Raw genomic sequence first — 27,433 nt, forward strand, 5'->3', positions numbered from 1 at the left:
TAGCCAAAGTCAATGATTCTGGTGCCTTGGAAGCAAAATAACACCTGATGTACGGAGAAAGTAGTACATAGGAAGCACTTTAGCACAGGCGAAGATGGAATTTCTAGCCAAGATAGGTCTGCTAGCGGTAAACATTGGTCTAATTGCGGGGAAGGAATGTCTCAATATGTACAGTTGGAAGTACGGTTGTGAGTTACGGACTTAGTAAAAAGTGAAAGAAAAGAGATGTATCGTTGGAAATGTGGTACTATGAAAGGATACTAAAAGTTCGTTGGTCAAATAAGATAAGGAATGAATACGTTCTTTGCAGAATGTAGTGACAAGAAGAAGAGACAGATTCGTTAAGTCTTAAGACATCAGGCAATAGAATACACTCAATATATTACTGACGACGTAGTGTGCAAGAGCCGTTCTGAGAAGAAAGGATTCACATGAGGGAAGAATTCTTTGGGGGCCGCATCGGACCACTTAGAAGAATGATTACCCGATATGTCGGTACTGACAGAGTATTAACAGAACATCGAACCAATAGTTCCTGTGCCTTAAAAACCGCCAAATCCACAGTTCCTTTTTTGTGAAGTGGAATTGATGTCCAGTGAAAAGGTTTCCGAAGGACAAAGAGCGAATAGTTTGGAGTTACAGATCGTCGGAGAGGTGTAATCCAGCTTAATAACTCATGAAGTTAAGTAAAGTCTGGTCATCCGTTCCGTCGAAAATCTTTTCGGCAATCACTCATAATACGTAACCCCGTTTACTTTACTGGCTGCAAATCTAGTCGGAACACATGAAACGCGATATTGTTCGAGGTGTAAGCGGTTAACACCAGTCAGTGAGAGTTCGAAATGAAAGCTCACGGTTAACATTAGAATTAGAGAAACGCCATTTTTTCATCAATTTCTAAATACTTCCGTTTATAAGAATACTTGTGCTTTGGAATTGTTCACGAGCTTTCTCAACTGAACCAGTCTAGACGTAAGCTTTAACTATGCACATCATTCCATTCACAATATACGATACTCTTTACTTGAATGACTTAGAGAATCACAGAAAGACACTCGCCGGCAGTAAATAGAAACATGTGGAGCTGTGAGGAGGATACAAGATGACTTGGACAGGATTTGTGATTGGTGTTAAGAATCGCAGCTAACTCTAAATATAGATAAATGTAAATTAATGCAGATGAATAGGAAAAACAATCCCGTAATGTTTGAATACTCCATTAGTATTTTAGCGCTTGACACAGTCACGTCGATTAAATATATGGACGTAACCTTGCAGAGCGATATGAAGTGGGACAAGCATGTAACGGCAGTTGTGGGGAAGGCGGATAGTCGTCTTCGGTTCATTAGTAGAGTTTTGGGAAGATGTGGTTCATCTGTAAAGGCGACCGCTTATAAAACACTAATACGACCTATTCATGAGTGCTGCTCCAGCGTTTGGGATACCTATCAGGTCGGATTGAGGGAGGACATAGAAGCAATTCAGAGGCGGGCTCCTAGATTTGTCACTGGTAGGTTTGATCATCAAGCGAGTGTTACGGAAATGCTTCAGGAACTCGGGTGGGAGTCTCTGGAGAAAAGGGGTCGTTCTTTTCGCGAATCGCTACAGATGAAATTTAGAGAACCAACATTTGAGGCTGACTGCAGTACAATTTTACTGCCGCCAACTTACATTTCGCGGAAAGATCACAAAGATAAGAGAGATTAGGGCTCGTACAGAGGCATATAGGCAGTCATTTTTTCCCTCGTTCTGTTTGGGAGTGGAACAAGGAGAGAAGACGCTAGTTGTGGTACGAGGTACCCCCCGCCACGCACTGTATGGTGGATTGCGGAGTATGTATATAGATGTAGAGAACTAACCGCGGCCGTCCTGAGATAGGTGGTTTCGACGAGTGGAAAATAGTAAACTCTGAACAGGTTGAGTTTCAGTCGTACATACTGTAAAATCTAGTTAACTGCGTACATCGACATGTTGGTGTTGTGGTCATCAGTCCTGAGACTGTTTTGATGCAGCTCTCCATGCTATCCTGTGCAAGCTTCTTCATCTCCCAGTACCTACTGCAACCTACATCCTTTTGAATCTGCTTAGTGTATTCATCTCTTGGTCTCCCTCTACGATTTTTACCCTCCACGCTGCCCTCCAATACTAAATTAGTGATCCCTTGATGCCTCAGAATATGTCCTACCAACCGATCCCTTCTTCTAGTCAAGTTGTGCCACAAACTTCTCTTCTCCCCAATCCTATTCAATACCACCTTATTATTTATGTGATCTACCCATCTAATCTTCAGCATTCTTCTGTAGCACCACATTTCGAAAGCTTCTATTCTCTTCTTGTCCAAAATATTTATCGTCCATGTTTCACTTCCATACATAACTACACTCCATACAAATACTTTCAAAAACGACTTTCTGACACTTAAATCTACACTTGATGATAACAAATTTCTCTTCTTCAGAAACGCTTTCCTTGCCATTGCCAGTCTACATTTTATATCCTCTCTACTTCGACCATCATCAGTTATTTTGCTCCCGAAATATCAAAACTCCTTTACTACTTTAAGTGTCTCATTTCCTAATCTAATTCCCTCAGCATCACCCGACTTAATTCGACTATATTTCACTATCCTCCGTTTGCTTTTGTTGATGTTCGTCTTATATCCTCCTTTCAAAACAGTTCCCATTCCGTTCACCTGCTCTTCCAAGTTCTTTGCTGTCTCTGACAGAATTACAACGTCATCGCGGCAAACCTCAAAGTTTTTATTTCTTCTCCATGGATTTTAATACCTACTCCGAATTTTTCTTATGTTTCCTTCATTGCTTGCTCAATATACAGACCGAATAACATCATGGATAGGCTACAACCCTGTCTCACTCCCTTCCCAACCACTGCTTCCCTTTCATACCCCTTGACTCTTATAACTGCCATCTGGTTTCTGTACAAATTGAAAATAGCCTTTCGCTCCCTGTATTTTACCCCTGCCACGTTCAGAATTTAAAAGAGAGTATTCCACTCCACACTGTCAAAAGTCTACAAATGCTAGAAACGTAGGTTTGACTTTTCTTAATCTAGCTTCTAAGATAAGTCGTAGGGTCACTATTGCCTCACGTGTTCCAATATTTCTACGGAATCCAAGCTGATGTCCCCAAGGTCGGCTTCAACTAGTTTTTCCATTCGTCTGTAAAGAATTCGCGTTAGTATTTTGCAGCTGTGGCTTATTAAACTGATTGTTCGGTAAATTTCACATCTGCCAACACCTGCTTTCTTTGGGATTGGAATTATTATATTCGCCATAAAGTCAATCAGAACTTGCAGTGAAACTATAAAAGAAACAAAAAAGGTAAAGATAAGGTTTAACGGTATCCTGTGCAGCCATTAGGTCAGCTGGTTTACGATTCGGACACAGTCACTCCAACATCTGAGCTAAAGTGAAACATTTTACAGGTGAGAACAGGAAAACAATGGCACTTTAGATAAAACTACCGTCTCGCCCGCAATAAGCGTTACAGCCCACCTCGCTAAGCACATTCGCTGGCTGCGCCATTCAAGTTCTATTCGGCTCCGGCGCACTTGTGACCTGAAAGGCCGAACTAAACAGCAGATGCGTCCGTTTTATGCATTGCTAGAGAGGCGGTCTGAACGGGTGCCTCTTCGATCTCCACAGATGTGCGACGTGGAAAACCCCCCCTAGTCCCATCGATATCCGCTTCTGCCGCGGGGAGTTGCATATTTAAACCTCAGGATTGCATTTTTCAACAGCGCCGCGCCGGGCCCCCGCCCCCTTGTTTTCTGTTTGGTTTCTGGCCCTGCCACACGATGGCGCAACGGTTTCTCCCTGGCGGCCTATTCAATTTGCCACCCACGCGCCCTTTCCAAATATTTGGCTTCAATCCATCGATTGTTCCGGTATTAACTGGTTATCACCAGCCAGCAAATTAATTAACTACTATCCAAACACAATTATCACATTCCACAAACAATACGTTGTGCTCACACCAGTTTACAAACCTCTCTGGCACTCGGGAGTACTGTGAGCTGTGAGATCTCATTTCCGCCGAGAGCTCTTTTAGACTACTACATCTATGTTTACAGTGCTCACTGGCTGGCTGAGAAACAGCGAGTTTAGCTGAGCAACATGGCTCGTTTTCCTTGGTGCCTTCGTTTAACTGACGAAGACCGTTCAGGGAGTAACATCAGCACTTAAGTTACCAGTAATTTAGTCATAGCTTTTACAGTACACAAACAATTTGAAAATAGTCGGTTAGATCATCTGTTCTGATTTATCACTTCACCTGAGACGTCTTACATAGTGTCTTCCGAATAGAATGTAACGTAGAACTAGTTTAGATAGGCTATTTTCATGATTCATTGATAGGCGTTTGAACGATTTATTACGATGCACATTAACTTTTGCTGCTACAGAAAAGACGAATAGTTCTTTTATGGTATTCTTACACAATTTAAGATCTGTTTCGCAGCAGGTATTAGCTGCGTTTGGAAACGTCACTTCTGTTGCTGCGATTTATCATATGTCTTACCTCCATACATAAAAGATGGGACAGCCATTTTTTTGTTCAGTTGTATTGTGAGCGTGTGGGTGCTATTCTGTCATTCTGTGCAACGGATTAATCTGAGATGTACCCTTTATCCTGTAGCTCCTGCAAGATGAAATTTCCACCCCCACACTACTACAGAAGTCAGACAGACGCTACTAACCTTCTAAAGAGAAATGCCTGAAAAACTTTCGGCAATAAATATCTTCTGGAGTCGTCCGATATTAGGAAATGACACAAAAATTCACAAAGTGTCTTACGTAACTAATGGCATACTTGGGTACCGCGGTAGTGCTAGTTAGTGTAAGAAAAACATTAAACTATCGAAAATTATTATTTATTTTGTTAAAATTCTGAGAAGTCACAGTGGCACTTTTAGTTATGAACTGAACAAGCTATTTCTGGATTCTTTTCAGAATGTGAAGTTACCTCTCAAGGATAGGATTCGCTAATGAATTTTCTATACAAAGTTTGAAATTGTTATTGACTTGGCAGAATGGCTGAGAGCCGCGCCTACTCAACTTGAATAATTATCCTTTAGAATGTTGCTAGGTATGGTCGAGGCTGTTGCTGTAGTGAAGTGTACTGTTGTGGAGGCAATATGGGGCTCACAATAGCTGTAGCACACAATACCGTGAGCTGTGATCACTGCTGTCTGCTGTCTGCACCGCTCGCTGCTGACAAATAAGATAACTCTCGTACTATCTGGAATGACCTTCGCTAATCAAACACTCCCTACACCTTGATGGAGTCAAGGACTCCTGTTCACCCCTAGTCTAACTATTGGCGTGGTACACTGGTCAGATAACTGGTCCACCGCAATGCCACTCACAAATTCGCTCGCAGGCGTTTAACTATAACTCTGTTCATTCGCACCGCACAATATGTGTGGTGGCCAATACAATGAACAACACCTAATTGCAAGGACTCAGTATAGAGTCGCACTCGGATTCACTCTCGGAAGAGGTGCTCTCCCAGTGAAGTACTGAGGAGACACTTGTTCCTCACTCTTTGAGTATACGTACGAGCGTGCACGCTCTCATTACGTGTTCTCGATCCAAGAGCGACAACGGAACGGCCACTCTCCACACCAGATGTGAAGGGGTATATCTTTCGGTCTCTTCCATTACTCCTTCAGCTCAAGGCGTCAGGAATATCGTCTGCCAATCAGCATTGGTCTTCTAAAACGGGAGGATGATGTTTCGTTTCAGGCGACCAATCTGGAAATCTGTAGCATCTGCGTTTGGCCTTTGCTGTCTCCCTGTGGAAACCTCTGAAACTGTGTGCTATATTTGTAAAGAATGCATAGGCTGGGCGATCCCACGCAATGTAGCGTAATTTGCTTTTAAGCCGAACATGGGGTCGTTCTTCATTTCACTCGAGAAAACCCTGTCTGCTCTATGGGCAGTCACCGGCCGACATAGATAGGCTGAGTCGTCCTCTGAAGGGACTGACCCAACAGCATGTGGTTTGCATCTACCGAACTAAAAGCCCCTGTGACTGTGGTGTCTTGAATGTGTGTATGTGTGTATGACAGCCTCGAGTATTTCAATCTCGGTGAGCATTTGCGATTTATTAGTTATTTGTATACCATTTACACGAATTCATACAACATTGACTTTATCTTATCGAGTTTGGGTTCGAATGAAGCGTCTTCATATGCGGAATATGATTGTGAGGGCGGAATATGTAAGCAATGAGGGCCGGGAGACCACGACGTCACACAGTATTAGCATTTCTCTTCTGCAGCCTCTCACCAGCGGCCTACCTAATTTGATAAAACATTCCAGAATAATCTGCAACCTTATCTTTAAGCTCTCATTCTTGATTTCCTGTGCAACTACACTTTAGTTACAGGAAGAGTGTAACCTGTTCACGTATCACATTAACGATATCGAAATTTTCTCGAATCGATTTTTGCTCTTGAAATTTTATGATCTTGGGCTTGGCTATCGAGAATTTCGTGTTTATTTATCAGCAGTTTAGTGGAAGAGATTAAAGTTTTTCAACATGGCATCTCCTGAGATCTCTAGAATTGCTCAAAATTAATTTCTACCAATTTCATTTGCATTTTTCCTTTCATTTAGAAGTAACCCTTTCCACCCTCTTTGCCGACGGATTAACTTCGGTGACGATTGCTTTTCCCAAATTTCCATTAGGTACACAAGGTATAATGTTTCACTGTCATTAAGGTCTATAAGTGAGCGGGAGGTTAGAAGTCCTGTAACACTGACGTAGATGAACTATGAACTACAGTTAGCTTACTGTCCTTCGAAATTGCCACCTCCCATAACTATGCTCCGCTGAGCTCTGCGATACGAGTCCTGGAAACTTTGCATGAAGACTTCCTTTGATATTGTGCTGAAAAGTAACGCCACGTTTCGTTGGATGTCAGGAGTATCATCAAATCTCTTTCCTTTCAAAGCGAGTTTGAGCCGGGGGAGTAGGAAGACATCTGGAGGAGTGAGATCCGGCGAGTATGGTGGATGTTCAAGTTGCACCACCACCTTTCTTGCCAGGAACGGTTCGACGATATTGGATGCATTGTCGTGAACAAAAAACCAGGAATCTTGCTGTGCATACTGGGGTCGTAAAAAGGGTCAAAATTTCAACTTACTGTGCAGCGTTCAACTCCCTAATTCCTGGGTAATTATTTGTCGCAAGGATACACAGTTCATATGCAGTTCATCCGCTATCAGGTGCACAGTTAATCGACGGTTGTTCGTGGTTAATGTCCTCACTTTCTCAATGTTTCCGTCACTGGCGGCGGTCGCCGCTTATCCGCTATGGGGATTGTCAGATACACTTTCCCAACCTCCTTGAAAACGGGAGACCCACTCGTACACACACTTCATGGGCAGTGCTTGATCCCCTCAACACGTACCAGCATGCATTTCTTTCAGTGTCTTGTCAAGCTCAAAACAAAACTTTTAATTGATGCATTGCTAGTTCATTGTCCCGTTCTTAGTTCAGAACCAACGCACTAAGGCAGCACTTCGTCCAATAGGTATAACACGGAACACACACGATGCTCAACTGAACTACGGTCGGGGCAGGTTGTCAACACCAGCCGCTATGCAGGTGTAGCATTGTGAATCGCCAGTGTTGCCCGATCGAGTGTTCCGACTTCATTAACCAAACTTTATTGTCCCAGGTTGTATAAAGACTTTAATTTAGCAGATTCCATGTAGTTGCAAATAAATTATATGCAGAAATACCTTTTTCCACATTAATCATGTCCAGAATTCAGTTATAATTCTGCGTGTAACTCTTTCAAATGATAAATAGTAAATACTTTCCATATGACAAGCTATTAGTGTCATTTCAAAACGAGAATAACTATTTGCAGTTGACACTTGTGATTAAAGTCTGTGACGATTTTCGTGCAATATGTTTTACAAACGACTTCACATGAGCTCAGGATTCCTAGTAATCTGTAAAACTAGTACTCTTCCACCTTGAAACGATGTTAAAACTCTGGTTTATCTGTTAATGTTTAGTATTACTTAATACAGCCTCTAGCATTTCCTACTGTCTTTGCTTTACAGTAAATAACTTAAGCGAAATTCGTGTTAGTCTTGCCTTGTATGAACATAATTTGGAAAGAAAATCATACCGCTAACTGATAGTCGTAAGTCTTTGCTGGACTTTCCCAAAACATATGCTTATTTATACAATTACATCGTCTCTTCCATGTAGCATATAAAAACAGCACTATGTGCCTGATGTATAATTTAATCGTCTAACTGACCTCGTCTTATAAAAGGTTCTTCAATTACTTAATTTTTCTTCTCTTAGTGATTACATTTTTTAATAAAATCTAAATTGAGATTGAAAACATTTTGAATTCGGCTTGTAATATCGCCAAGGTGCAATTTCTGCTTCACTAATTATTTAATGCTAAATGGGTAGTGAAAATGATATTGCTGCTGTTTCATTCTCCAATAAAATCTGTTTGTAACATCTTGTTTTATATGTTATGCTGATACATCTCCTACCCCTTCCATCTGCTCAGTATTCTTCTATAGTGTCAATTATTGCTATAACAGTGCTACAAAATTTCAACAGATACTAAGGATACATGATCTTGATAATCGTTGCGAGAATTGACTAATACCATTATTAGCCCCATATGATTTGATACGTTGACTCTTGGCTACAAGCACCACATATGCCTGCAAGAATCTTGCTTAATTAGTAGTGTGGTCTGATTGATTATATATTAATCACCCATAACTAGTTCATTACATGCTTACCACGTATCAGTCAAAAGCAAATGAACACTCTTTTAATAATGACATTTTTGAGAACAGGTTACAGAATGCTGATTAATAACTAACAACTAATCGTATTACCTTTTGTTCAATAATACCTTTCGACATCTGTGTATATTGCTTAACCACACACACGATCTGCCTCTTTTCACCTTCCGTAACAGTGCCATAAGCATCACATTTTTATGGTCATCAGTATCATAACGAAGATAGCCATTCAAATTAAAATTGAATAAACAATCATTTTTTCCCTCCAAAGCCTCAAAAATAATATAAGGCCCTTTTTAACTGAACAGCAGCATCACTTACATAACAGTAGTTACATAAATTCCTTTAAAAGTTAACACTTTGTTGATCATTAAAGTATGATTATAATTAGTACACTTTAAAAATATGTCAGTCCATCCAGTCATTTATTAGCTTGTAAATCTGTGATAATGAAAATTGATGATTGGTAGCAGTTTATTTTACTGCAGTAATTTCACGTGTTGTACATCAGCAACAGCATCTTTATAGCCCAAAAGACACGTATTACTTATATTACGTAGCTTACAGTGTCTGTGATAGTGTTTTATGGACATGTGGTTATTCAATTCATTGTTATGAGATTTGTATTATACGTAATGTTTTCTAGTAAGTGCCAGTAACAATATTTCATAATATCCAGCTAATAACACGCTTATATAGTTTATATATAAATGAATGTAAACAGTGTAATGAATAAGTTTAGGAAGACATATGCAGTTCTCGTTGACAACTGCTGTAAATTCAGTGATTACTTTTGGTATACTTCTTAGACTATACATAATGCTACTTCTAATTTGCTATGTTAGCATACCAAAGCAATGTAATTTCATTAAAGAACACCAACGGAATTTTCGAAGAAATATTTTTTCTTCCGATTGGCCTGTTTGCTTACAATAATACCAGGATGTTTAATTAAATATGTGAAAATTTCCATTTCCTCCAGAATATTTGGTAAGCTGCATTTTTCGAAAGAATGTAGTATTGACAGGCATTGTATCGTATCACTGCCTGTGTATTTGTTGTTGTAAGTGCATACTAATTGAAGACAGGTTCATGCCAGTTAAATTCAGAGGATATCTAAATCTTGTTTTGAAGCCCCTGAAGGATAATCAAGAACTCCTGTCGCCATCATGCCTTGATGCAGTACAACTATAATTCTAGATCTGTAGGCATCGATTTGGACAGTAAAAGGACATTCAAAATCTGGGATAGCCAATATTGCAGCACTACTTACTGCAAACTTTAGAGCATCAAAAGTAGCCTGCTAACTATGGATCATTGAAAAAGTCCCATTATGCAGCAACAAATTCAAGAGTGCTGCTAAACGAGCAAAACTAGGCATGAATTTTCTAAAAATAATTTATGATACAGATAAATCGAGTTAAACTTAATGCGTTCTTGATGAGTTCAAATGTTGGCAACTGAACACCCTAAAAAGAAGATTTAATGATGTGCCAGATTAATTTTATGTGGTTTATCAGCTTGTGACAAACGAACCAAAACTTGCCTTAAGTGCTCTATATGTTCCTCATAGGTCTCAGTATATATTACTACATTATCAACGTACTTATAAACACACATAAACATAGGTCACATAAAAGTAACTATAGTTACCGTGAAAGTACTGTGGCATCTGTAGACAACCAGCAGAATATGATTACATTATCGCAGATTTTGATTTTTCCACAAAGAGCAGCTCCTAGTAGTCTAGGTTAAGGTCTAATACAGCAAGATAATGTGCCTTGGCAAACCTCACGAAACAGTTATGTACATTATGTAACGATAACCTTTTGATTGTGAGCATGATAATCTACTACTGGCCAGTCTGTGACATTACCCCTGGGCTACCACAAAGATGGTTTAAGCGTAAGGGGAGGTAGGTGAACTATTGACAACATTCGCAAGTAATTTACCAACAATATGACGTAGCCCCTTCATTTCTAGCGGGGATAAACGATGTTGTGCATAAGAAATCGCAATGTCACTGGTCAGCTGAATTAGATATTGTATTTTACCAGAAAGTCCCATCCTATAGGTCAAGAAAACCGGAAATTGATTGAGAAGTCTTAAAATTTGTTTGCCCTCCGCTTCTTTCAAATGAGCTACACCAAATTATACAGAATTATCTTGAACGATATGAGCACCTTGGGCGCAGTAATGATTATATAACCTACAAATACTGATAGCCTGAAATTTAGTATCGAACTTTCGCTAGAGTAATCTAGTACAAAGGTAGTCCTCAAAATAAAACCACCACCCAGAAAAAAATTTGTGCACAACGCTCTCCCTTCCTCAAAATTGCCTGGCCATGGCAAAATCTTAATTCTTACATTCAAACGTCCCCTTAGAAAAATTATACAAGACTGTGCTCAAACTGACACACAATATTTTTTAGCGCAACGCAATCTGATTCTCAAAAATCCCTACAAAAGAATGGCCCTGAATAACAGTAGCCTATACGTTTCACAAATCACTTACCTCACAAAAAATCTTCGTTACTCGAACTACTGCAATACAGCGAGCGCCACTACTGCCAGCTAAATAAAAGATTCAAACTACGGACGGCACTAACTACTGATAGGCATAGTTACCAAATGAAAGATTTTAATAGAGAACAAACAATTTATTTACCTTAATAGTCATCAAAAGTCATAATGGCAGACAACAATGCAAACTAGCCACAGACTGCACACAGCATAGCCAGTGATTTTCATACAGAGCGCTACGTAACGTTGCCAATAAGAAAACATTAACAGCCTGCTTACAACATTACCATGCACATGGGCGCATGGGCGACCAACGTAAAATTTTTCTGTTCATGGTCAGACCATGCTGATGAACCAGTTGCAATAGCAAGAATTTACATAGAGCCCAGTATGTCAGTTACATCTCATGATCTAAGATGGAAATACTACTCCGTGACTCCATTATCGTACGTAAGATCATGATTGACGGTCGTGCACACAAAGCAAATCATAGGTCATTACTATGATATCATTTCACATACTAACGTACATGTAATGGAAGCATGTGTACATTATTGACCTGGTACTGTGTACATTAAAAGTATTATGCCATCAGGTACAGTCAGAAACGCGCAATCAACACTTTCAAACATAAAACATTCTTCATTGCCCATACCATGGTATGATGTACGTAAATACCTGTAGCACTTAGCACTCTCACAGAATTCTGTTTAATGACTAGTACAATTCAGCTACCAATCATCCACCAAAAATTTTAATGCCTTGTGAAGAATACATCTGTTAACGTATAGCTGTCAGTTTAAAGACCATCGAACTTTTGCATGTCGTCTTTGTCAAAAAAAAAAATAAAAAAAATATATTACAACTACGTTACAATATCTTTTTAGGCCATCAGTCATGCGACTAGTTTGACGCAGTCCGCCATGATCCCCTAGTATGACCGATTTATCATCTCACATACACAAAGCTTTACAACCAATCGAAACCTCATGACTACCGCTCGATTCACTTTCCAAATCATCCTCGCTACATACATTGTAAATTACGAACTGGAAACATGAAAACTTAATTACTAAGGAGGTTAACTTGATTGCTGTTTTTCACAAAATAACGTCACTGAAATGAGACCCATTTGCCCATTTGACGGTTCTGTCTTCTCGCTTACCACGTTGGTTCATTCATCTCTTAAAATGCAAAAAGTTTGTTCTTCTTTTAAATTTTACAGCAGCAACCAAAAAATGCAATATTTTTAGGTGTTCGTGATGCTTTCTAACAACTGCTGCTGATTCATAAGATTGTACTTTTCCACCTACGTATTACGTTCTTTAAACCATAAATTTATGATGTCATGTTTAGAGAATATCGATACAAACGTTAAGAATCGGGAAACTATAAGAACATATATGGCAATAATTATCTTCCATCTTATCTCAAAAGACTGACTGAAGAAAATAAATTTTCATTTAATACAATTGGAGATTTAGAGAAAGCTTTTGACGATGTTCACTGCAATAAATTCTGCAGTTATCAGACATAAAATACAGTAAATGGAAGTTTATGTACTAGTTGTACAGATACTAGACAGCAGTTACATGAGTCAAACAAATAGAAAGGGACCAGAAAGGAGTGAGACAAGTCTGTAGCCTGTCATCGATGCTATCCAATCTTCACATTGTTTAAGCAGTAAAGCAAATCGGGGAAGAAACTGGGGAAGAGAATTAAAAACTTCGAAATTTGCCAATGGCATTATCATTTTGTGAGAAACGGCAGAACGTAGATCAGTTGAACAGAAAGTATGGTGTCTTGATCAGAGGTGCACGCTGAATAACATAAAAAGCGATACAAGTGTAATGCACTGTAGTCGCAACAAACTCAGGTTTGGAAATGAGACCCTAAAACTATTATGTGGATTTTGCTATTTGGCGCCAAAGTAACTGACGAAGGGCAAAGTACAGCAAATATAAAATGCTGACTTACAGTATCAGGAAAAAGATTCTTGGGAATAAGAAATTTTTTACATTAACTATAAATTTGTGTGATTAAAAGTTTTTTTCTGGTGATATTTTTCAACAGTATAACCCTATGTGTAAGGGAAACATGAGGCATTACTAGTTCAGACAATAAGACGAAAGACGTTTTAGAATAGTGTTGAAGATTAGTTAGATAAATGGGACAACATATGAAGAAACGGTGAGCTGAAGGTGGAAGGAAAAAATTTATGGCACTGTTTGATTCAAAGTTGGTTAAAAATGGTTCAAATGGCTCTGAGCACTATGGGACTTAACTTCTGAGGTCATCATCCCACTAGAACTTAGAACTACTGAAACCTAACTAACCTAAGGACGTCACACACATCCACGCCCGAGGCAGGAGTCGAACCTGCGACCGTAGTGGTCACACGGTTCCAGACTGTAGCGCCTAGAACTGCTTGGCCACACCGGCCGTCATCAAAGATGAAATCGTTTGTCAGGAGATTTCATGAAACATCAATTAATCGTTCACTTGATAATAGTGATGTTAGGAGTGGGGGGGATTGTAGAGGGAGACTGTGTTCGAATACAGTAAGCAACTTCAAATGGATGTAAGTTGCAGATATTATACTTCGATGGAGAGGCTTTTACAGGGTAGACTTAAACAACAATTTATTTTTTTGCTTCGAACGCTGTTATCATTCCCCACAACAATTTTATAATGACTGTATCGAACACGTATAAACAATCAAAGAATTATTTGTGTTTTTGCAAACTGTATGTCCTGCATTATCATTATTTGATTCATTATGAGTAAAGCTTCGATACATGAACGACCTTAGTAGGATCCAATTTGTTTATTCTCCCAGAGGACCTCATAAATTTCCTTCCTTCCTTTGTAAATATTTTGATTCAGATCAGAAATCAATGTGCAGTAAACGAATTTGCATGTAGTTGTACTGACTAGTGTCATTCCGTTATTTTCAACACTGATAAATCTTCTGATAGCATAGACTCCTTAATCTTTTGTCTTTGCTTCCATCGCATCCCTACAGTCGTAGTTTCAGGAGTGTAAAATAATATTTCCAAAGTTCAACACAAATGTTGTCTGAGTCTGCGATATTATTATTACTTTTCTCTTAAATAATTCTTCGAGATAATTATCTTCCAAGGAAATTTGATGTAAAATCTCTGTGCCCTATATATTTAAGAGACTTCCTGTTCCTCTATTCACGTCAGAGCTGTATTAGAGTTTCTGCGTAATCCCGCTCCAGTTGCATATATTGTAGGAATCTCAGAGACTTGACAAACTTCTTTTGCAAATAAACTACAGATATTCCAGGAAATGATTGAAGACGATATATCAGATGCATATACTGACGAGGAAAGACAAGAATTGTACGACTAATTTAAATAAGTGCTAATGGGAGATTTCAATGTGAAAGCAATCAATACTAAGACCTCTTGGAATGCTTGTGAGAAAGAAGAATGGTTTTGTAAATCAAATTGTGTAGAGGTTAATGGTTTATGTGGATTACACAGCCAACACCAAAATGTAACGGAGATTCTCACCGAACTTAAGTTGGAATATCTCGAAACGTGACGATCCTTTTCTCCTGACACCTCACATTTAGAGACCCAGTATTCGAGGAAAACTACACGACATTTGTGCCGCTACCGATGTATATGACGCGTACAGACCATGAGAATAAGACAAGATAAGAGTAAATCACCTACATTGTTAATTTTACATTCTTCTGTCGCTCAGTACACTCATGGAATATGACAGATATGATGTACCCTACATCACACACATTACAGGGGCTCCGAAATACATACGGAGATGTAGAGTACCATATTACTGGTGACGCTATGTCATGACGTCAGAACGAGGGCTATGCGACTTTTGGTTTACCGTCTCATTATAATACAACAAAAATCTGCTACCTCTCGATGATCATGACATCGTAATTAGTGCAATATGGCTCTCAGTAACTGCGGTGCAAAACCATTTCTTTTAAGAAATCTTGGTACGCGGAATAGGACGAAAAGCATAAAATCCTTACAAACTGGTTTGCCAATGCTGATTCAGTAAACTTGTCACACCACATAAGTTCACAATAACAACAACCCACAAGTAAAAATATGACTGTTCTAATAAAATATGTTTATCTTGACCATGGTTGTATTTAGTGTCCTCTCTATACAATTTTGCAAGTAAACACTAGCCTACAAGCGTAACAAATGGATTTGGTACGGACTTCAGTAAATGGGCATATATTCACAGCAGACTAACGTTGATAGACACATGAGAGCATTAAATATCACTCGTAACAATGTTCTACTCTTTGAACAAGCATACATGAGTGAAACAACACTACTGTTCCTCTCCCAACTACTAGCATCATTCATAAATACATAACACGAAAGAAAAATAATTCACAACACGAACACAGTCTGTGGGAAATATTTTAAAAACTTGATTTTTTTTACCTATTCTTGAAATGCCTTGTACTGCGGACTAATAAAATGAATTCAGATAGCATTCGTATTAAGACTGCAGAATAAACAAAGATGTTGTGTGATTTCTTCAGATTACGTAAACTTATTATGCCACCTCAGTTTCATCTACGGTTGTCCCTATTTTTTGATAAGTAGTATGTCATTCACGCTTTTGGATACACACACAATGTTTTAGCAGCTTGGCGAGGCTCTGCCTTCCTTGAATTCAACCGAATATATATCGATAATTTTACGCGTTACCGGGATATGGTACGAAGATTTGCCTTCCTATAAATGTCGCTACGAAATATGAAATACAAACCTTGTTTTCAATTTTTTTTTATAAAATCAATGTAACACCTACTGTGAGAGATGTCACTTACATTTGATTAATTTACCAATCTATATTATGTTGAGTTTATGACGTGGGATTACCATCTGCATTTTTCATTCTTTTTAAGAAAATTATCTATGTTACTTTCGCCAATATCTCTTACTTCCATAATATTTTCCAAAGATTTTTAATTTATTAAAAAAAGGAAAAAAAGACATAGACCAGTTTGAATTTGGGTCATATCTTAAAAGCGGAAAGTAGACCACTTTTACTTTGGTTAACCTAATGTTCTCAATGTATCGAGAAAAATATGAGATTATCTGGCGCCAAATATTTAACTTCGTCATTAGTGCTTCTACTTTGCTGAGGTTGAGTTCACAAGCCACCTTACTACGAATCGTGGAGAGCAATGTACAATTTCATGTTATATTTTATATGTATACTGTGGTTGTACCTGATGTATTAATGATTGTGATTTTCTGTCTAATGAATTGTAAGAAGTGGACGCAATATAAAAATCTCTAAAAATCAACAAATAATACTTCAGTCATCTCTGAACCAAAATCCAGAAGCAATTTTTTTTCATAAAGTTTATGAACTGGGGACACCACGCCAGTACTTTTCTCTTCATTGTAAAGTTCCGTCTTTAGGAATATTTTACAAATATTGCAACATATGTGATACTTCACTAAAATTCGATATCGCTGGAACTATCTCTAACGTCATCAAAACTAACTGGGCACTTTATAACTGGGAGCTAATCTATTTTAACATGACGTGTAAACGTATTATTTACGTAAAACTCTATCTATACCCGCGTCATTACAAAGAACAGTTTTAAATTGTTGAATAACAATTATCCTACCAGACGACCATAAACAAGCCAGCTGCTTTTCGTTCAGCTAAAGTAACGCGTGAAGGGGAACTTTGGCACTACGATGTGCTAATTCTACGAATATCATCAGGCCACTGTGTTCCACTACAGTTTCTATACAAATGAACTAACGTTTAAAAAGTTACTGGAGACATGAATAACTGCCAGATCTCCTTTTCCCTGTCCTTATCCCATTCCTTTCACTGGGTTGCGAAGTTAATCTGTACCTGACAGTGTTAGTGGTAGAGGCTAGACAGATGATCTTACCGTCGCCAACAGTTTCTCGCTGCTACGAAATTTGTGTACCCTATGTGTATACGTCTACTGTTACCTCATGTGAAAGTGAGAGAGACTTTTCGAAATGTTTACGAGTCATGTATATCAGACGGGTGTCAGAGCCAGCCCGTCAGTCACCTAGTCGGATGTGGGAACGCGGCATAAACGTGGCTATGAGTCGAAGAGTACAAAAAATCAAAACTGATATTATAGACACTTTCTTTAATACTGACAGTCTTGGTTGCAGTTTACACTCTTATTAACAACGTCTTTCGCCTTATGAGGCATCTTATGATTATCAGTAGATTTAACAACATAAGCAGTACTCAGGGTGTGGTCCTAGCACGCACGATTCTGAATACAGAATTGCTACTGACATTAAACTTTTCCTTTTACAACATTTTAAGCTATACTCTATGAGTAACTCTGTTCTACATGGAATCAAGTGATTAATCAAATGAACCCGCAGATACCTAGTAAAAAACAACAAAGATAATGAAACTTCCTGGCAGATTAAAACTGTGTGCCCAACCGAGACTCGAACTCGGGACCTTTGCCTTTTGTGGGCAAGTGCTCTACCATCTGAGCTACCGAAGCACGACTCACGCCCGGTACTCACAGCTTTACTTCTGCCAGTACCTCGTCTCCTACCTTCCAAACTTTACAGAAGCTCTCCTGCGAACCTTGCAGATCTAGCACTCCTGAAAGAAAGGATATTGCGGAGACATGGCTTAGCCACAGCCTGGGCGATGTTTCCGGAATGAGATTTTCACTCTGCAGCGGAGTGTGCGCTGATATGAAACTTCCTGGCAGATTAAAACGGTGTGCCCAACCGAGACTCGAACTCGGGACCTTTGCCTGAGTGAAAATCTCATTCTGGAAACATCCCCCAGGCTGTGGCTAAGCCATGTCTCCGCAATATCCTTTCTTTCAGGAGTGCTAGTTCTGCAAGGTTCGCAGGAGAGCTTCTGTAAAGTTTGGAAGGTAGGAGACGAGGTACTGGCAGAAGTAATGCTGTGAGTACCGGGCGTGAGTCGTGCTTCGGTAGCTCAGGTGGTAGAGCACTTGCCCGCGAAAGGCAAAGGTCCCGAGTTCGAGTCTCGGTTGGGCACACAGTTTTAATCTGCCAGGAAGTTTCATATCAGCGCACACTCCGCTGCAGAGTGAAAATCTCATTCTGGAAACAAAGATAATATCGTGTGACCACGGGATAAAATCTTAGATAATGAAATTCATCGTAACACACCTCAATGAAGTCGTACCAGGAGGTTAGTATAGTGCAATGGTAGGATCACACACACAAACAAGTGTACCTATTGAAACATAATACACAAAGACGCCGCCATAACTTCACGGTAGGAGCGTCAAACGGGCACAGTGGACAGGTATGGAATGAGGCTTACATACAACTATTGCAGAGGAAACAAATAAGAGTCACTCAAAGCAGGAGACCTTCTGTAAAGTTTGGAGGTGGGAGACGAGGTACTGGCGGAAGTACAGCTGTGAGGACGGGGCGTGAGTCGTGGTTGGGTAGCTCAGATGGTAGGGCACTTGCCCGCGAAAGGCAAAGGTCCCGAGTTCCAGACTCGGTCCGGCACACAGTTTTAATCTGCCAGGAGGTTTCAGTTATGTGACTGTCAGTATATTTAATGCTCACAAAAAGCATCTAAAACCGTTGCATCAATATAACAAAATTAGGGGGTTGCGATTGAGCACAACATATTGACTCACAAAGGAAATGCTTAAATTACTTCAAATGGATAAAATAGTGACACCAGGCGCAACTAAACAAAACCGTAGGATAACCAACAAAGATGGGACTCGTGTTGATAACCAGGAACAAAATAAATTCTTAAAAAAAGCAAGTCTCTACTGAATTTTAAAAGTATGACGACAGTTTTTGGAAAGGGACGGGTGGTGGGGGGTAGGGGAGGAGGTCATTACACATAAGTGTACAGTCGACGAACAGTTGCTGGAAGATTAGCTCACTGTAGGAACCAAGGCTATTCATTCAATGATGACAGTTTCTAATTTTTTACATAATTTTTGTTATCGTCTATTAGTGGGCTTCCATTTCGGTTTGAGTAATCCTCCCACATATTCATAGGCATTATTCTTTGAAAGTTGAGTCTGGGCTTGCTGCTTTAAGAATTTGTTTTATCCCTGGTTATCATGATGACGCCCATATTTGGTGGTTATCCATCGATTTTATTTAGTTGCGGCTGGTGTTACTGTTTTATCTACTTGGGGCTATTTAAAGTTTTCCATTGCTGCTGCTACTGTTTTATCTACTTGGAGTTATTTAGGGATTTCCATTACGAGCGACTATGTTTTCATAGTAAGCTCATAATTTTACTATAGTGAATCAACCACTTTTAGATCTCTTATGCAAACGTTAAATATGATGACTGTCATGTAAGTGGTTCGAGCGCCTCTTGTATATGTCCTCTGCAGACATTGTCTGCAAGCCTCTTTCCATTGCTCGTCCATGTATCCGTTTGACGCTCCTGATTTGGAGTTATGGCGGCATCTCTGTGTATTTGTTTAAATGTGTAGAGCCGTTAGTGAGTGTGGTCCTACCATTGCACCATTCGGGGTCTGATGGTACGACTTTACTAGGATGTGTTTCTTTCTACATTATTATTTATTTTAATAAATTCTATTCCGTGGTCACACAATATTATGTTAGCTGTTTTTGAACCTGTCTCTGCGAGGTCACCTGATTCGATTAGCGCCTCGGTCTAACACAGAGCCGTTTTATGGTTTCTAAAATGGTGTGAGAAGAACATTTCGTCAGAAACAGTTCTTTATGCACCCTTACAATCGTGAATGCTAGGAACATAACCTAATTTTTGTTTACCTTGTTATCTCTATAGATAATCTGAAGATGCCTTACGAGCGCGAAAAGCGTTGTTAATAAAAAAAAGGTAAGGAAGGCTATTTTTAATTCAAACTTTCTATGTACGGCTACTACACCAGACGACCTGATCAACTGGAAGATACTTTACACTTTTTATCCATAATTATTCCTAACCGTTGCATCTGTTGCTGTTGCAGTGACTGTACCGACCATGACTTAATTAACTGACCTAAAAACAAGTGTAATACTGTTCAGATCCTACTAGAGGACAATACTATTATCTCAATCAAATACTGGTTTTGATGAAATTCATTTTAATAGAAGTAAACAATTAAAAATGCTCTACGCACAGTGGGATGTAATTCACCGCATTTATTCTGCTACAATATGTATTCCAAAAGCAGATTTTGTGGTGCCGGAAGCAGACTGGAACGGCTATTACTGTTTTGTGGTGCGCCATTAATATGAAATCAGCCAGCTGGCATGGATAAGGTGTTAATTAGCGGTTTGATATTAACTCTCCGCCGATGATTAGCGGACTGCAGTGCACTGATGTAAATACATTTCATCATCGGCATTTATGCAACGGAACTGAGGAGATGGTGAGCCAACGGTTTCTAAACTAAACCTGTGAGTAAAAAATGACGTATTCTGAGCCAACTGCTCTTTCCTCGCCTAGTGATGTTCATTTCACTAATTTTTCTTAGGTGACTGTTCGGCTGTATGTGTGACCATGTGGTTTAAGAACATCTAACGCTTCAGTCACACAATGTTAATCAGTTCAGGAATTACCTTCGATGACCAAATATTATTTCTTTGAGTGTTTCATCAGTACCCCATGAGCAGAAAAGTCTGAATAATCATCCGGTTATACCTTTCCTGAGATCTTTGCTTAGGAAGCTGTTCTCTCATTAAAGAAAGCCGGGGGTGGGGCTAACGTCGTACATACGCATTTAGAATATTTCTATTGATTTAATAAGAAAATGTTAGTACAAACGACACCATTATCAGGATCAAATAGCAATGTCTACAAAATCCAGTTAAGAGTAAAGAGGAGTTAAATAATACAAGTGAGGTTTGGAGATTACTAATGTGTACACTCTTAAGGGATTTTAACACTTATGTATGCACACGTAAGTGCTTATTTTCACAAATGAATACTGGAGAAACAAATAAATGAATGGACATAAATGCTCACAATTACGAGGGTTGGAACTTTAATAGTGGCAACTATTTATTTACAGCTCGAACAAAATAGATACGTGTTCCAAAGTTTTACTGTCCTTCAAAGTAGTCACCAGGAGTGTGTATAACCCGTTGCTGGCGATGTGGAAGTCGTAGGATACTCTTAACAGTGCCAGTTGTGTTGACAGTTCGAGCGGCGCGGTCTATTACCCGAAGGATTTGTAGCAGTTCTGAAGCGAATGCCTTGAAGTGTTTCCTTTAAAAATCGAGTTGAACTCACGAGGGCATAAGTCACGTGGGTGCAGCAGGTGGTGTTGCACTTAGCAAAAAAATGGTTCAAATGGTTCTGAGCACTATGGGACTCAACTGCTGAGGTCATAAGTCCCCTAGAACTTAGAACTACTTAAACGTAACTAACCTAAGGACTACACAAACATCCATGCCCGAGGCAGGATTCGAACCTGCGACCGTAGCGGTCGCGCGGTTCCAGACTGTAGCGCCAGAACCGCTCGGCCACCAGCGGCCGGCTGCACTTAGCAGCCCCATCAGTCAAACAAATTAGTAACGTATTGTACTTTATGTGCTTGAGCATTGTCCTGCAAAATGATGGTCATGTCCTGCAGAAAGTGTCATCACTTCTGTCTCTAAGCTGGTCGTAGGTTGTATTCCAGAAAGAACAGCTTAGAGACAGACGTGATGACACTTTCTGCAGGACCTGACCATCATTAAGCTGGACAATGCTCAAGCACGTACAGTGCATGCTGTTACTGATATGTTGGACTGATGGGGCTGCTAACTGCTATACCACCTACTTCACTCCCCTGAGACGAGCCCTCGTAAGTTCAGCTCGTTTTCTAAACTGAAGGAAACACTTCACCGCATTCGCTTGAGACCTGCTACAAATTCGTCGAGCAATAGACCGCGCTGCTCTGTCAACACAACTGGTCCTGCTAAGAGTATCCTACGGATTCCACATAGCTGGCAACGCGTTATACACAAACCTGGTGAATACTTTGAAGGTCAGTAAAACTTTGAAACACGTATCTATTTTGTACGTGCTGTAAGTAAATAGTTGCCACTATTAAAGTTCCAGCCCTAGTATATTACAATAAGAATGTCAATATTGTTAGATAAAAATAGATGAAACAGAATCTGCTTACCATCTGCCATGGGAAAATCTTTAAAACACAGGCTGTGAGGACTAGTGGTAACCAGCAAAAACGACATAATCGCCGAAAACTTTTATATGTCATAAACCTGATGCCAGTCACAAAACCAGAATTAATTTAAGCTACTTAATTTTTTTTATTGAAGTAAAAGACGGTAGTAGTTTAGTGCTTGTGCCCATCATCAGGCAGCCATTAACAATTAAATTGTTCTACTGTTGAAAAACTAATTATTTTACCGTGATAATGTGAAATTCTGCATTGATCTGCTAATATTTAGCGACTGGTATACGTGAGTTGTTTATTTAGACTGGATTAAGGGTGAAGAACCAATATTTTATTACTGTACTTGCAAAATTTTGCATGGTGGAAGTGATTTCAGTGCTTTTATTTCACTTTTGGTTAGGTCTTATGAGGCCAAGCATTCAGAAAAGTGGATAACTTCGGCGAGAACGTAACAGAAACCTATTGACAAAGTCTCTCGGGTCATCGTGAGGCACTCAAGACTGACAAACTTATTCTAGGTTCTTACCAGTGACCGTGACTGTTCTGACTCTGCCAGTAAGTTGTTTCTGGTCCCGAGTGTCATCTGGCAGAATGACTGCTTCTTGGGACATGACGTGAGAGGGAGGCCATGAGTTCAGTCTCTTCCGAGGAGACAAAGACGTGGTTGGCATTATGGGTGAAGCTGAGTGGAGCAGTTTCTCTAAAGCGAACCGCCAAAAACATGATGATGGTCGGGGCTGAATAAGATGCCGTATGGAGAGTTACAGTGTGGGAAAGCGGAACTGTCCTACGACCGTCTCCGAAAAACAGAATCGTCTGCTTGAATGTTTGTTAAAATAAATCATAATTTCAATACGATGTAGTTACCGATGCTTCCATGACGATTCGTGGAACTCCTACACGCACACATTTTGTTGCATTTCGCCAACTTACTCATAGCATTCGACCCTGGAATACTGTCAGCGCTCCATCACTGTGGAAGAAGCTGTCTACGAAGAAATGTCCGATTAAACTCTCTACACATACATGTTCAACCGATGTCCCTATTTCTACGTAGATTTCTCCCAGACTTAACGGATTTCTGACGTGAACTTTTTTAAACCTTTGAATTGAAATTCACTAAGAGTATACGCAGTTATTACAGGTATTTCTAATAAATAATTCTTTCGCATGTTTAGCCCGAATAATAGATTGTATGTTTCTATCCTCACCCATTTTATAGCTATAGAAACCATCCAAGGTGATAATATTACTTTCAACCCTGCATTTAAGATGTAGCCAAAGTCTTTTAATTCAAGGTATTTCTCTGAATACTTTTCTAGGTTAATATGAGCCGTGAATCTTTTGGTAGATTCGGCGAGCATCTTGTTGTTCTGGTCACCATTCCAAAAACTTGTTTGATGCAGCTCTGGACGTTGATCTATGCTGTGAAAGCTTCTTGATCTCTGCGTAACTACCACAACTTGCATCCATTTGAACCCGCTTATTGTATTCAAGTCATGCTCTGACTCTACAGATATGGACCCCACATTCCCTTCCATTATCAAACTGACTATTCTTTGATGCCTCAGGATGTGTCCTATCAGCCGATCCGTTCTTTTACTCGAGTTATGTCACAAATTTATTTCTTCCCCACAACGACCTATATTTCGTTTATTTCAACTAGCCGTAAACACACAGTCTGTGGAAGTAATCAATGACACAAAGTCAGTATCATGTACAAGCTGACACAGCCGCTGTACCTTGACCAGGTCACACATATCGCTATGGACAACCGCCTAACCCGGTGCAAGAGAACGGAATGAAGTGCTAATCACTATAAGCAAAAATACAATAGGAATCTCAAACAAAAACTATAGTTACATGTAAATGTTTTGTGGCATGTCACTTGCGCTATATTTTTATATTAAGGCGTTTAATAACTGTTAATCTCTGCAAAAATATTTTTAGTGTATTATGTTTGCATTAGTGATCGCAGATGTCCGACCTTGTCGAAGGCATCGTCAAAATATTGAGCTGGTTTAGTAGCTGGGTTAAAACCTTATTCTGGAGGTTGATTTCACTGTATGACGATCTCAAGTTCCAATTTCTTGGAATGCACTACCGTTGAAAGAACTGAGAGCTCCCCAGGAATACATGAAGTGTACGCACAGGAATCAGTTACTCGCGTAGTGCAGTGAACATGGCACTTGAGGCTCTACAAGTCAGAAGGAAAGTGACGACAGTTTAGTTTAGTGCATCACAGAGTAAAGCGATAGTCAGAAGAATATGTTAAAGAGATGTGTAAATGAAGCCGAGGGTCCGAGAACGTGTACGTAAATTACTGTTACGGAATTGAAAAATGTTTCTGGGCAAGGCTCCAAAAAATGTTTAACTTCTGTGTTTGTAGTAATGCCAACATACAACTTGGAACAAATGGCTGTTGAAACTAGGAATAAAAATAAACAAAACTTAAATTCCGAATGGAATACGTACCAAAAAGGTAGTTTGTGCTGAAATAGCGGTAACACATTTGCTACCGTGAAATGATGAGTCTACTTTAACTGAATTAATACAGAATCAGATTATAAACACTTCGGGTGGAGATCGGTTCCAAAGGAAAAGCAAAACCATCAATTGTATATTTATATTGGTCACGTACATCAAGTATTGCATTGGCGGATGATGTCAGAGAAAACTTGGAGAAAATTGTGACTATATTCGACGATTATGCCCTGTGGGCACGATGAGATTTCATTAAGCCAGCTACACAACTGAGGCACACGTGTTAGCAAGAACATGCAAGGAACAAAATTCTTATGAAATATTCCATGAATCGTTCCCAAATAACTTTTTTTAAAAAAAAATGTTACATCACTTGGTTAGGCCATACTTTCGCGAAGAAATAGTATTCCTGTTGCTAGCAATAAACATACACGAACTTCTAGATTCAGTGAGGTTAATACTACGATATCCTCAGCGGTCACTAAAGCTTAATGAAATGTTAAGAAACCTACGGGATATCCATGCTTCTCTTGGAAGACAAGAATTTAATTAGAAATTAACTGAATATTTATCAACACACATTGAACTCTGGGGCGATAGAAGTGGATGTTCGGCGAAGGAGATTGAGAAGTATTGCCTGTCACGCATTACGTGTGTGTCGTCTAAGGCAATGTGGCGTACGAAGGACCCATTGTCTTTCTAAATCCCAGGATACGAAACCAGATGCCCCGTGTCCGGTTGTGTGACAGTCCTAGGATTTTTATCAGTCGCGTATCACTCATTGTACCCCTGTAAATGTTTTTGTACAAAATTCCAGGTTGTATCGTGGTTAGGATTCCATAGGTGGTGGGATAAATTAGTTCAAATATCAGAAAACGGCAACGGCGTGCATACTTGAACAGTAACCCGTCTAGTAAATCACGGTCGTATTCGAACCAGTCCTCCGACTGACGGTAGCTTCACCTTTAAGGATATTAGGAAATTATTACAAATGCCGAGGAGGCTGAATAGCCGATTAACACCAAACCGAACAAGGAAGGAGGTGACTAAAGTCAAAATAAGGCTATAGACACCTACGTGAAAACATTCGATTGAGGGTTAAACCAAACGTTATCTGCTTTAATTCAAACTTAAAAAGAAAATTAGTTTTGGTCCTACGTATAAACAGTCGTTGGATCGAAGAAGTCACTTCTGGTGCCCTTTAACCACTATGAATATATATATCGATAAAATAAAGCTGAAATACTTAAATCTGTCTTCTGAGAGTGATGCACCAATTTCCTATTTTCGAACACCGAATGGATATGAAAATGACAGTGTAAGAGAGTTCGGAATTGAAAAACTATTGAAGATGCAGCTTGAACGAACTCTCGCTAGGGCCTAATGTGGAGTCCATTGTATTACATTCCGAATACGTGGGAGAAATGGCCAGTCTTTCATAATAGTCAAACGTAGATCGAGTGAAAAACTAAATATACTACCTGATAGTAAGGATGTACAATTCCTTACAGTTGTTAAGGAATGTCTCAGGACAGATGCGATGAGCTACGCACTTGTGCCAACATGCTGTAGAATTATAAAACACAATTGGTATTTTCATATTCTGTTTTGGGAATCTGGCAAACAATAAGGAGCGGCGTTTGTATTAGTGTCAGCTTACTCTGTCCGTTTCGTTTATGAAATGCAAAAAACTGCAGAAGGCGGGCTGCAAGGTGATGATACGTCCTATGACTTCGGTAAAACCTTCAGTACAGTTCAGACTGTCACCTAGTAAGTTAAATATGTACACATGGTGTAAAGAATAAGGTACGCCATTTGCACGAAGACTTAGTAATTAACGGAACCAAGTTTTTCGTAAGAAACGGAAGTAACGTTTGGAAGCCATGAAGAGAAATCGAGAGTATAGTTCCGCTTCATGAGATAACTTGAAGACTGAAAGTCGTCCACTAGAAAAGTCTTTAAAGTCATCATTGTGTACGCGAGTTTTTTGTCGCTTGTGAGCTGCATAGACACACCATGCTGGTCTTCGACTGTTACGAATACCACGGTCTTTACCTGCCTAGCTGTATTTTGGTGGACTAACTATCTCACCATCCAGTATAAGCGTAGCTCATTTTTCAACTGCGTGCACGAGTAGACGGCCAGACAGGCACACGTGCATTACGGAAAGCGCTAGGACCAGATGCATTAGGAGGGCGATGCCTGAACTATTTCCATGAGTTTCTTAGATGTTTCTTTTCAGTGGAGATTTTCTTATGCCGCATCATACAGGAGTTTATGGTGAGATAGTTGCTTGCATGTGCGTATTGGCATAATGTTTCTTCGCAGAGTTTTCCGCTTTATACACTCCTGGAAATTGAAATAAGAACACCGTGAATTCATTGTCCCAGGAAGGGGAAACTTTATTGACACATTCCTGGGGTCAGATACATCACA

The sequence above is a fragment of the Schistocerca nitens genome, chromosome 1, assembly GCF_023898315.1.
Source record: "Schistocerca nitens isolate TAMUIC-IGC-003100 chromosome 1, iqSchNite1.1, whole genome shotgun sequence".
Taxonomy (NCBI): domain Eukaryota; kingdom Metazoa; phylum Arthropoda; class Insecta; order Orthoptera; family Acrididae; genus Schistocerca; species Schistocerca nitens.